Source organism: Lissotriton vulgaris, chromosome 12 (genome assembly GCF_964263255.1).
Source record: "Lissotriton vulgaris chromosome 12, aLisVul1.2, whole genome shotgun sequence".
Lineage (NCBI taxonomy): Eukaryota > Metazoa > Chordata > Amphibia > Caudata > Salamandridae > Lissotriton > Lissotriton vulgaris.
In genome coordinates this window covers 263,629,220-263,641,691 of record NC_141700.1, presented here as the reverse complement: position 1 = coordinate 263,641,691, position 12,472 = coordinate 263,629,220, and the positions used below count along the sequence as shown (strand labels likewise).

The 12,472-nt window shown below is 43.6% G+C and overlaps 1 protein-coding gene across 3 annotated transcripts in view; it reads left to right on the top strand.

The window, feature by feature from the left end:
- Nucleotides 1-348: 348 nt before the first annotated feature.
- The window catches only part of KATNB1 (katanin regulatory subunit B1), a 633,244-nt gene continuing 621,120 nt past the window's right edge, over nt 349-12,472 (top strand). For 2 of the 3 annotated variants that reach the window (XM_086945005.1, XM_086945004.1), the window contains exon 1: nt 366-435. The gene's annotated coding sequence lies outside the window, so the exon portion shown is untranslated. Of the gene's footprint in view, nt 436-12,472 lie in introns of all 3 variants that reach the window. The other variant, XM_086945006.1, reaches the window with a different exon arrangement.

The window sequence follows — 12,472 nt, the reverse complement described above, 5'->3', positions numbered from 1 at the left end:
ATGGGTAAAGCCATGCTTCCTATATCCAGAAACATGGCGACCAGAGTTGACACACGACATCATTGTAGTGGCTCCATACCAGTGACTATCTATACGTTGTGGTCACCTATAGCACATGGACGAAGATGACGTTAGTAACCGCCGCAGAGATGAAAGAACGTGATGATTGGTGGAAGAGTGACTAGTGATCAGACTAAGTACACGGGATTGGGTGTAAAAGTAGATGCAGACGAGCAACAGGATTGGGCAGCGGCCTAAAGACCGTGATACTGGCGGCTATTGGCTGGCAAACCAGGCGTGGAGGCGGGACCTAATGCGAGTTTTGTTGTGAAGTCGTTGTTAGGGATCAGCCAATGAGCGCGTGTGTTGTTCTGAGGTCGTGTGGACTGTGCGGCTGGGGCACCGGGAACAGATCCGAGGAGGGGGCAAAAAAAGGTAAAATAGATATAATTGGGACGAGGAAATCCATGAGAAGAAACATATATTATATTTCTATATTTGCTAGTAGTAATTTGTGGAAAAGAGGCAAGTGTTAGTAGCCCGTCGGGTATACAGAAAGTTACTGTTGACCTGAGTGCCAAGAAGGAGCATTTTTTCCATCCTGCGGTTAGTTGTTAATTCGGCAGAGATCGCAGAGTCTGAGCGAAGTAAATTACATAAGGAAAGAGTGTAATAAGGTAGTAGGTATCACTACTTATATGTACACCAGTTAACTCGTGGTGAGAGTTACAAATTCACTTCTTAAGAAAAGGTAGAGCGATTAGGGTTACACTAATACTCCATACATATTTACAAAATGGATACAGAGGATCATAGAAGCTCTTGTGAGTCTCATGAACAATTAGCGCCATGAGCTGGGATGAGGGGGCGTGTACCCAATTGGGAGCTTGGCAGTGAGAGTTATTGATCGATGTGTCTTTGGAAGAGAAGAGGTTTAGGATCTGTTTTGAAAATCCGGAAAGACGTGGTGGTACGAAGGTTTGGCCATAAGTCTAGCCCTTTTGTAAGTTGGAGGTTCAGACAGTAGAATTTCAACATTGCATGAAGTTCTGGAGTTGCCTGATACTTCGAGTTTGCTGGCCAAGTAGCGAGGGGTGGAAGTGTGTATGGCTTTGTGGGTGATGCAAGCAGTCTTGTATATTGACCCAGCTTCAATGGGAAGCTATCGAAGAGAAATCTATGTGGGTGTAAAATGGTTGTTTCTTTTGGCCACATAGACGAAACGCGCTGCTGAATGGAGGATGTACTTTAGAGGAGATAGGTGGGTTTTGGCAAAACCTGCAAGGAGAAAATTGCAGTTGCCCAGTCTGGAGGGTACCAAAGATTGAACCAAAGTTTTCAGGTCTTTCTCAGGAATGAAACTCCGAATCCCCCACAGAGGGCGCAGTTGGAAGTTTGCATTCTTGGCCATGGTGTTGATTTGGGAATGGAGGGTGAGTCGTAACACCTAGGGATTTGGCACTGTTAACAATGTTAGGTTTGTTGTTAAGAATGTTTAGACTATTCATCCATGATTGAATAGGTGACTGAGAGTTAGAGGTTGAGATAAGAAGGAATTCGGTTTTAGACTGATTCAGAATTAGATGATGAGACGTCATCCATTATTGGATGGAGTTGAGGGCGGCGGCGAGGATTGAAATGTTGAGTGTAGAGGACACCTTTAGATAGGGTTGGGTGTCATCAGCATAGAGGTGTGTAAGCTTCCTTGGCTCAGGAGGTACTCTTGGGGTAGAGGCGGGAAGAATGTCTCTCTCTCTCAAAGACACGCGACCCAGGACATAGGTCAGTGGTGTTTATTAACCGAAAAGTTGGTGAAGTTCTTGCAAGCATTTGAGAAATATCTTAAACAACACGAAGATCCCAACTGTTAATAATCTGGAAAAACATTGACTCTTAATTCTTGTTCTTATAAAATGTTTTTAATCCTTTTTAAGTGATAATTTACAAACTTTTATAATGTGTGTGCGAAATACATCAAATTGTTATGGTTTTAATTAACTAAACAATAAAGTTTAAATTAAAAAAAAACGAATAGAATATTCAAAATCCTTATGGAATGGTGGACAGGGATATTGAGTCACCAATAACACAGGTATATCTATAACGTTGTACTAATCACAGTCTGGGCCAGCAGGTAAGTCAGGTGTACACTTGGCTCCTGTCTTGAACTCCTTAAGGTCACGTAGTCCGGATCCTCTTTATCTCAAAGGTACCGGGAAAAAAAAGTAAAGAAACGCAGGGATAAGAACATTTGGCCGCACACCTTCCTAAGTGAAGGCCTCATCCCAGTAAGTGCCACAAAAATAAAACAAGCATTGGCGTAGCCAATAGGTCTCGCTTTTGGGACCTATAAGGATTTAGTTATGCAGCGCAATATCCTTGCTGCAACAACATCAACTGCTGCATGACTAAACACTTATAAGGTCCCAAAGGCGAGACCTATTGGCTATGCCAATGCTTGTTGAATTTTGCAAGCTTTCATGTAGTGTTTCATGATAAATTGATTATCATTGAGTTAGATAGTAATATTAAGTGGCAAAAACAATTTTTAGGTCTCGCCTTTTGATGCGCATCGAGCTTGCGAGACTATGGGGGCTTAAACACTCTTTAACCAACTTGCAAGGAATCGTGGCGATTACTTGCAGTGCCCGTGAAATTTAAGCTCAATGCGCATGCGCATTGAGCTTAAAAGCGCGTGCACATGCCCCCAGCCGCCTGCCTTGCCCACTCTCTCTCTCACAGCCTCCCCCAGCTCCGCCCCCTCACTTCTTGGTTGCACAGCCGCTAGGCCGTGCCTCCCCTACTCTCCTCCCCCCTCCTCCTCCTACTTTCCTCCCCCCTCCTCCTCCTACTCTCCTCCCCACTCTCTCTCTTACAGACTCTGCATGCCTTATTCGATGCAGAGACGATTAGAGTTAACCATCCTAATTTATAGACACAAATAATAATTTTCGACGACACACTACTTTTAGGGCGACGGCTCCACTGTGTTTTTTTGGTCGAGCTGTTTTCAGTCGCTAGACCGTAAATGAAAGTTCTGCCTCTTTAAGAGCCCGGCGAGCTCTTTGTTATGGTAACACGGCAAAGCAGAGTTCTTACTGGTTTGTAGAATGATTCTGTTCACGCTAGACTTCATTGTGGAACCGCTTTGCCTCACTCCCGCGCGCTGTCTGTAGCTGCTAACGCAGATTCCTCTCCACTTGGAGATTGCAATGAAAATATCAGCCAATCCCGGGCCGTGCTGCCACAGAGCATCAACCTCTTACTTCAGCAGCTGGGTCGGTTGGGGACTTCGCTCAAGGACACCAGATTTATTTATTTTCAAAGTGTTGTTTCTAGGTCTCGTGCCAGTAAGGAGTATCTGCTTTACTGATGTATTTCGGTACCTGTTTTATTATTTAGTTGAAGTTCCCAACTGTTAGTCCTGTTGCGAAATTACCAAACTGCCCCTCTCCAAAGAAACTCGGGAGCAAATAGGAACACGCTCCCTTCGAGCCCTGACGTTTTTCATTTCAGCCGCATTGAATTCAGGGCAGCAATGAAATCACGGTACCACAGCCTTTTTGAGTTTTATGCGGACGGCGCATTTTTTGTAATTTCAGGCTAAAAATAGCGAATCTCGAAGGAAAGTGAGGCAAGTTTTTCACGTTGGGAGAAACACGCATGCTCTCTTTTAGATTTGCTTGATGTTCAAGGTGGTTACTATGATGTCTGTTTATTCTGCCTTCGGCACAAGCGGTGTTTAAGTGGAATTATTTATATGGCATTACAATTGAAGATGTGGTCTAGTGGCATAGTTGCCCACTGCTTATCATTTGTTGAGTCTAGGAAATGTGAGCACTCTGTATTTTGCATCCAATTCATGGAGTACTCGGATGCAATTTTACACAGCTTAGGTTGTTTAGTTTCAAGTACAAGTAAGTAGTCCATTTCTATTTCCTTGCCTACTAGGTCTTGTAATCCTGGACTTGTAATATGGAATTTAAAGTTACACTACCAAAAAAAGGTAACGTCACTCAGCACCAGGTGATTATTTTCAGTTTCTCCGACATCAGTATGTAATCAGCTAACTCTGCCTTTCCTATGTAAACACTGGCCCCATGTGTTGTATGTTAAAACGTCCTATTACAAACCTGAAAAGAGGTATCCTACTTTCAGTTTCACCCACCGCATCCACCACCACATCCACCGCATCCACCACCACCACTGCATCCACCACCACATCCACCACATCCACCATCACCTCCACATCCACCATGACATCCACATCCACCACCACCACCACATCCACCACCACCACATCCACCACCACCGCATCCACCACCACATCCACCACACCCACCACCACACCCACCACCACCACATCCACCACCAGGTGCAAATGCAATGTTCTTGGATTTTCGTCACAATAAAATACACTGAACATAATCTTCACAAAATTAATTTACAAACGTTTAAGCTATTGCCATTATAAATTACAATACATTTTATTTAAGTATTAATTATTTACAAAATTAAAAGCCATTGTTATTTGCAATATCAATACATCTAAGTCACGTAAAGACAACACACATTGCATTACAAATGCTATAGGTGTCACATTTGCGAAAGTTAAAACTATTGACATTGTAACTGACAAAGCTATTACTTTTGCTATTTTCAAAACCAACACATAAATAAAAAAAGTGTCCTTTACAATACCAATTGCTCGAACTTTCCTAATGCGAGACCTATTGCATTTCCAATGCTTGTTTATGTTGAATGTTATTCAACTGTCATTAGTATAATTTTACTTTAGCACCGGTCATCGCATATGTTGATTTAACTTGCTGCTTTCGATAATTGAAAACTTCCTTGATTATTTGTAAATGATTTGTTTTAAATGTTGTCACTATCTCTGTAGACCTCTAGGTCCACTTGTGAAGTGATACTTAGGATTATGTAGCGTTTCCCTTAATGAACCGCTGAATCTGGCAGCTAGGTGTGAGTGTTTATTTCTGACATCTTCTCTGTAAAACCCATTTAGGGAGATCATATAAAATGCTTCAATATTTTTTTTCCGTTCTGAAACCCGAAACGGAGCTTTTGGGACCCCCGAAACAGAGCTTTTGGGACCAAGTCTGCATACTTCCGATTACATTGATGTTATGTAGGTGGCTTCTGACCAGCCGTCATGCCTCTTCGCACCCATATGAGTTCGGAAGCCGCCTCCATCTGCCACCCATCAGTATGAGGAATTCTATTAGTAGTAAAGTCTGTTTAGAACATAAAGATCCAGCATCAACAACAGTAATTTTGACCCAGATTACATGCAGTATGACTGGCTTTGATACTAGGTGTAAATGCCAGTGAAATCTGATGACGACCGGGAGAATAGGTGAGCATGATTGGTGCAGGCTGTCCAATCCTAAAATCATAGGAACATTAATTATCATTGTTCTTAACCATAGCATTGCGATCAGCCAGATGGTATGTGAGGCATGTTTTTCGTTTTGGCATGTTGTTGCCTTTTATGTTTATGGGGACATTGGTGAGAGAAACTTTTGGAATACATTTATTTTGGCTTTTTAGAAGCAGATTTACAGGGGATCGAGGAACAAATTGTTGCTGTTTTTATTGAGGCATTTATTAGTGTGAACTTTGTGGTTTGCTGGTCCATCCTGGCATTTAGAAGGTTACCATTAAAAGTTGAGCATCACCATAGCACCATGAACCGCTGGTGGTACCATTGAGGAATTCTCAGACCTCCTCTCCACCTCGTTTATCAGATATGGCCAGCCCACCCTCTCAGACGACTTAGAAACCTCTCAGACCACTTAAGCTAACAAAAACAAGCAACACCATCCTCCAAGTCTTATCAACACACTTAGCATGGTACAGGATATCACACCACCTAAACGCTCCAAAGGCCCCATCCTCAACCTTGTCTTCTCAACATCACTAACAATCCAGTGAAAACCACCCATACCCCTGGACTGGATCAACCTCTTCTCCATCCATATCGCCCTGCTTAGCGGCCTACTAGCAAACAGGTCAACACAAAAGAGAAGACCAACCTTCAGATCCTTCAACGACTTCTCCATTGACAACCTAATGCTTGAACTCCTCTTTCACCCTTTCAGCTCTAATAATCTTCTAAACCACTTCAACACTTTTTTAGAAAACTATGTGCACTCCCATGCCTCAATTAAAACAGAAAAATGCAAGCCAAGGCCTTCAGCACCCTGGTATTCATCATCATCAAAATCTTTATCTGTTTTTTTACATAAAACCATAAAAGTAAAGATAAAAATGTTCACATGTAAAATATCTTTATTATCAACATTATACCAAACATAAATATTTTTAAGGATAAAATAGGGAGACTTTACAAAATTCGTGCGAAACATTATGAGCTCCTCGTAAATATTACCCCAAATAGTACACATTTACAACAGTACACAAGAATGAAAAATCGGGTCCATGTTGCAAATCTTTACAGTTCTTAAAATATAGTTCAGAGCGGCATACATAACTTCTGGGGTACCCGACTCATAAAGGTAGCCCAGTGCCTGTTCATTGGAACTTGTTCCCAATGTTAAAAATACATGGCGGAAAAACTGCCTTCTCTGTGTGATATAAAGAGAGCTAAATAAAATGCTTGGAGGAATGCTGTGGTAGACCATCACAGGGACAAGGAGGAAGAGATGGAAACCAAACACCCTGTTCTGGGAAAGCTATCAAAAAATGGAAGTTTTGAAGATGAAGCCTTGTCAACAAAAAATGTTGCCTTTGAATTATCTGCAAATAAGGTGCAGGCTGAAAAGAGAGAATTTACATGGTTATATACAATTCCTTTAATTCGACTAGATGAGAAACCTTCAAGGCATTCTGGACTAGAAAAGTATTCTGGGACACCCATTTTTGTAAAACTAAGTTTAATATATTTCAGCCAAGTAATTTGTAATTAGTTTTCATGGCCAAAAAGTGACTCAGAATGAAAAATTGTCTAGCAATCGCGACAAAGAATTTTCAATTCTATTAAGGACACGGAGGCGAGAATTATGCTTCTCTATCTTTACTGACAAAAACAGCAACAAAAGAGTTAACTTTAAACAAGCATAACCCGGAAGAACATCCCCTTCCAGGTCTGCAACAATGACATCACAGTAAACAATATGAATGACAAAATGACGTAGGCACTTCCTCTTTCTTTACAATGTCCATAAAACTAAAACGGGATCAAAGTGAACTTGACGTGGAACACATCAGAAGCAATCCTCCAAGAACGCAGAGGTCTGGTCAAAGATCGTCAGGATAGCTCAACCTTCAGCATTGGGTGTCTTGATCACCTGAAAAAAAGAAACCCAGCCATAACACCCATGTCGGACTGAAATGAAGCAGTCACAAAAGAGAATTGGGTGGGAAAAAATAAGAAGTCAAACATAGCATCAAAGAATGCAATCAAAGTCAATATTAATTACAAAGTATATACAAATACAATAAAACATCCTGGGTGGGATAATTCTCGCCTCCGTGTCCTTAATAGAATTGAAAATTCTTTGTCGCGTTTGCTAGCAATTTTTCATTCTATGTCAGTCCACGGAGGCTCAAATTATGCTGGTTTAAAGTTGCCCCACCACAACAGACGCAATATCCTCAATAGGTTTGTGATAAAAGGTCTTAAAAGTGGACTCAGAAGACCAGTCCGCTGCAGTCATGATATTCTGTAACCTAGACCCCGTGAGAAGGGCTTTCGAATCCATAGAGCCTTGAACAGAGTGTGCTCCAAAAATGGAGGAATCCATACCAGCTAGCCAAGAGCCAAGTAACCCACCTGGCTAGAGTAGCTGAAGAGACTGGGCAGAAAGGCCTCTGAAGAGAAATAAAAACTTGACCTGCTACATCATTCCTAAATTCCCTGGTACAGTCCTCATAGACTTTCAAACATTGCACAACACATAGTTTGCTATGATGTGAAAAAGTAGGATACAAAACATATTTAGAATTAGTCTTTGTACGACGAGAAATCGTAAAAGAAACTCCAGAGGGAGTAAATACTCTACCTGCTAAATCCAGAGCCCGAACATCTGACACACGTCTACATGAAATAAGACAAAGCAACAGAGTAAGTTTGGTCGATAATTGTTTACGCGACAAACCTTCATTAGCCGGCCAAGATTGTAAAAATCTCAAAACTATTGAAATATCCCATAACGATTGATATCTAGGTTACCGCGCAAAACTTTACAGACCAAGGGATGTTCCCCGACAGGTCTACCATCTATATGAGGATGTCCCGCCGAGATGGCCGATCGAAAATTGTTTACCGTTCTGTAAGCCATGCCAGACTTGGCTAATTCGGACAAGAAATTCACAATCACAGAGATTCGAGATCCCAAGAGATCACTTTGTTGTTCACCACACCAACGCACCCATTGACGCCAAGCAGACTCATAACGCTTGTGAGTGGAGGGTGCCCAAGACTGTGAGAGAAAAAAGAGAGTGTCTTGCGAAACTCCCGGCACTTGCCAGCGTCGCCGGAAAGTGTCCACGCCATGAGAGATAATTGGCCTTGCAGGACCAAAGGATGTAGAAGGCCTACTGGATTTGTCAACAATTCCGGAAAAGACCGGATCCGAATCGGAGGAGCACATGAAAGGGCCATTGCCCCGGGAAACCACGCTTGGGCTTTCCAACAAGGGGACATTAGGATTAATTACGCTCCCTGTTGGCGAGTTTTGAGCCAGCAACCTGGGAAACATTACGAATGGTGGAAAGGCATACAGAATGCCCGTCGTCCATGATTGAATGAAGGCGTCCGAGCTGATCGCCAGAGGATTCGGACGCCAACTGTAAAACAGGGGAAGTTGTTTGTTGATTCGAGACGCAAACAGGTCTAGAGCAAACGGGCCCCATTTGGAGTTCAACGCTTGGAACACACTGGGATGAAGTTTCCAATCGCTGGTGTCCTTTAGAAATCTGGAATTCCAATCTGTTACCATATTCAAGGAACCCGGAATGTATTCCGCCGTCACTGAGATGTGGTGATCCAGACAATAATGCCAAAAATCCTTGGCGATTTCCACTAAGAGCCGGGATCTGGTACCTCCGAGACGATTGATGTAACGTACCGCGGACACATTGTCCATGCGCAGAAGTATACAACAACTTGCTTTCTGAGGAGAAAGAGTCAGAATAGCAAAAGAACCCGCCAACAGCTCTAGGCAGTTGATATGAAGTCGCAGCTCCTTCTGGGACCACCGACCACCGCTCTCCAGTGTCCCGCAATGAGCCCCCAGCCCTATCGACTGGCATCGGACTCGATGATGGCATCCGGAGTCGCAGCAAAGATGGGCTTGCCATTCCAAGCATCCATGTGTTCTAATCACCAATTCATTTCCAGACGAGCCTCCCGAGAGAGTGCAATCTGTTCTGCATAATGTAAGCCCCTGCGAAGATGTAAAATCTTTAACCTCTGTAAGGCCCTGTAATGAAGGGGACCTGGAAATATCGCTTGAATGGACGCTGCCAACAAACCGACGAGGCGGGCTAACGTCCTCAATGATATTGTCGGAGAGGCAAGCGCTCTCCTCAACTCTTTCTTGATTGCAGTCCTCTTTTTGAGAGGCAAAAGCAGTTGAGACATTACAGAGTTGACCTGAAAACCCAAAAAGTCGCCGACTTGCGATGGAATCAGGAGAGATTTGGGAACATTGAGGAGAAAACCTAACTCTTGAAGGAGACTGATAGTACAAGACAGATGCAACTGAACTATCTCGACCGACTAACCCATGATCAGAATGTCGTCTAGATAGATAATTAGTCTGACTCCTCTCTCTCCCAACCACTGAACAACCAGTCTCATGAGTTTCGTGAAACACCATGGAGCGGACGAGAGACCGAAGGGCATGGCCGTAAACTCGAACCATCGATTGCGCCACTGAAATTGGAGAAAGCGGCGATGAGGAGGAAAAATGGCCACAGCTAGATAAGCATCTTTTAGATCTAACCGAACCATCCAATCGTGACTCAACATGTCTCGTAAGAGATGAATACCCTCCATCTTGAAATGGCGGTACGCAACATCCACTTTGAAATCCTTCAGGTTCAGAACTAGGCAAAAGCCAAGATCTTTCTTGGGCACTAGGAAAATCGTACTTAAAAAAACCGTGCGGATGAAGATCCGTCTGCACGATAGCCCCTTTCAGCAACTGAGACTGAATTTCCTCGTCGATGAAAGTCATCTCTACAGGGGAAAAACGTAGGGGTCTCGGAACCACTGTTTGATTGGGAGTGGAATAAAACTCTAACCGGAAGCCCTGAACAGGCTAATGGATCCAAGGATCTGAAGACAGGGCTTGCCACCTGGGAAGGAACTGCGCCAGACGACCTGCCACCATGTGATCCCCATATTGTAAAATGGGTACCTGAATGTGAGGAGTCTCCAGACTGGAACTGCTGGCCTCGATAGTTGTCGCGTTGACCACGGCCTCTGTCACCTCTGTTCCTGGTAGAATAAAATTTGGATCTCCGGGCCCCTCCTCTGCCCCTTTGATCTGAACCTCTAGAGGTCTGATTCCCTCCTCGGCCGGAACCGCGACCTCTAAAACGGCTGGCCCTATTAAGAACACCTGAATGAAAAACCTTTCTGATATTGGCTTGTGCTTTATCTAAAGCTGAAAAAGTTGCCACATATTTCCCCATTTTTTTTTATTTTTTACAAAATCTTCACCGAAGAGCATGCCATTGGCTAAAGAACCTGGTTCCATGGCTGCAATTTCTGCCAGCTGAGGGTCAATACGCATAAAAAAAGATCTTCTCCTTTCAGTGGATAATGCAACATTTGCGTTGCCCAAAAAACACATGGCGCGTTGCGCCCACTCCATAATTTCAGAAGGATCTAGAGGAGTACCTTTATCCTTAGCCACGACTGCAGCGTCTAAAATTTTAGTCAGTGGGCCAGAGATGTCCAAAAGCTTATCCTGGCATCCCTTCCAGGCTCTATCTAAACCCTTTTTGGCGTCTTTTGCGAATTTACGCATAAAGGTAGCCATATTGGGGTTCAAATCAGGAGTATCAGTCACTTTGCCCAATAAAGTCGGCCGAGGACACTCGGACCGTAGGGTGGCTCTAACTTGGTTCTCAAAACCCTGACGGAGATTGTTTTGTACATAATGTGACACTTCCACACAGGGTTGCCATTCTGTGGAACGAGGGTGGATTACATTTTGAGGGTTAAATAGCAATTTTTTAGGTTGCACCACTTCTTGTGCGTCATAAAACGTGTGCTTGGTCTTCATGACCTTCTTTTTGTGTTGAACCGATTCATCCGTGTCATCCGTGTCCGAAGTATCAGGAGAAGTCGAAGACGTGTCATCCTGTACATCCTTGTCAGCCAATGAACCATGGTCTAAAAGCACACTCTTAGCCGCTTTCAACAGGGCTTCAGCCGAAGCCCGAGAGGAAGAGGAAGATGTGCCTGCGGACTTAGACTTTCTTTTACCAGAAGATTTTAAAGTCTTCGCTAAAGGCTTTAGCGCCTAGAGAAGCGCCTTATTCATTAAACCCCGGGCCTGGGCATCCTGGGTCTCAATAGGTTGCTCCTTCATATTGTCCACATATGGTTCCTGATATTCTTTGTATTCATTGTATTCCACCCACTTGTCTTCCTCCTCAGCGTAATTCGCCATGACAAAGTCAGGAGGTCTGAAGGAGTTCTGGGGGGGGAGAACCCAAGGGCTAAAAAGACTTTCAAAAAGTGAAAAATAAATGTTTTGGGTCAAAAAGTAAAATATAGAAGTGGCAGGAGCAAGCCCTTAATAAACTCCCCTAATGCAGTGCATTTATCTGGAAAGTGCTCCAGTCAGCCTTAGTAATGAGCCAGGGATTTGACAGGCAATTAAAAAACACACACAGCATGAGGAGCCGGGCTTCAATTCAGTCACCGGCTCCTCGCGCATGCGCAGAAACTGAAAGGCGGGGCCAAAACAGAGCCTGCTCCAAACGCGCACCGAAGTGCGTAGCTCAGCTCCCTCGCCACGTCCCACAACACGGAGGGGCACCGAAGCCTCAACTCCCAAGTAAGCACCAAATGAAAACTGCCAAATGAAGCGCAAAGCCGCGCTACTGAAATTAAATGCGCAATGATTAATTCCATGCGAAACTCACGGGAGCAGAACGCTACTCCCGAAACGAAGTAGAGACGCGCGAGCTTGTGCGAAGCAAAGGCAACAAAACGCGCTCAATTATGTAAACAAATAAGCCATGAAAATATGCAAAACATGTATATAAGGAAAGCACTTATCTCGCTGCTGCAGCAGCAAAGAAAGAGGAAGTGCCTACATCATTTTGTCATTTATACTGTTTACTGTGATGTCATTGGTGCAGACCTGGAAGGGGCTGTTCTTCCGGGTTATGCTTGTTTAAAGTTAACTCTTTTGCTGCTGTTTTTGTCAGTAAAGATAGAGAAGCATAATTTGAGCCTCCGTGG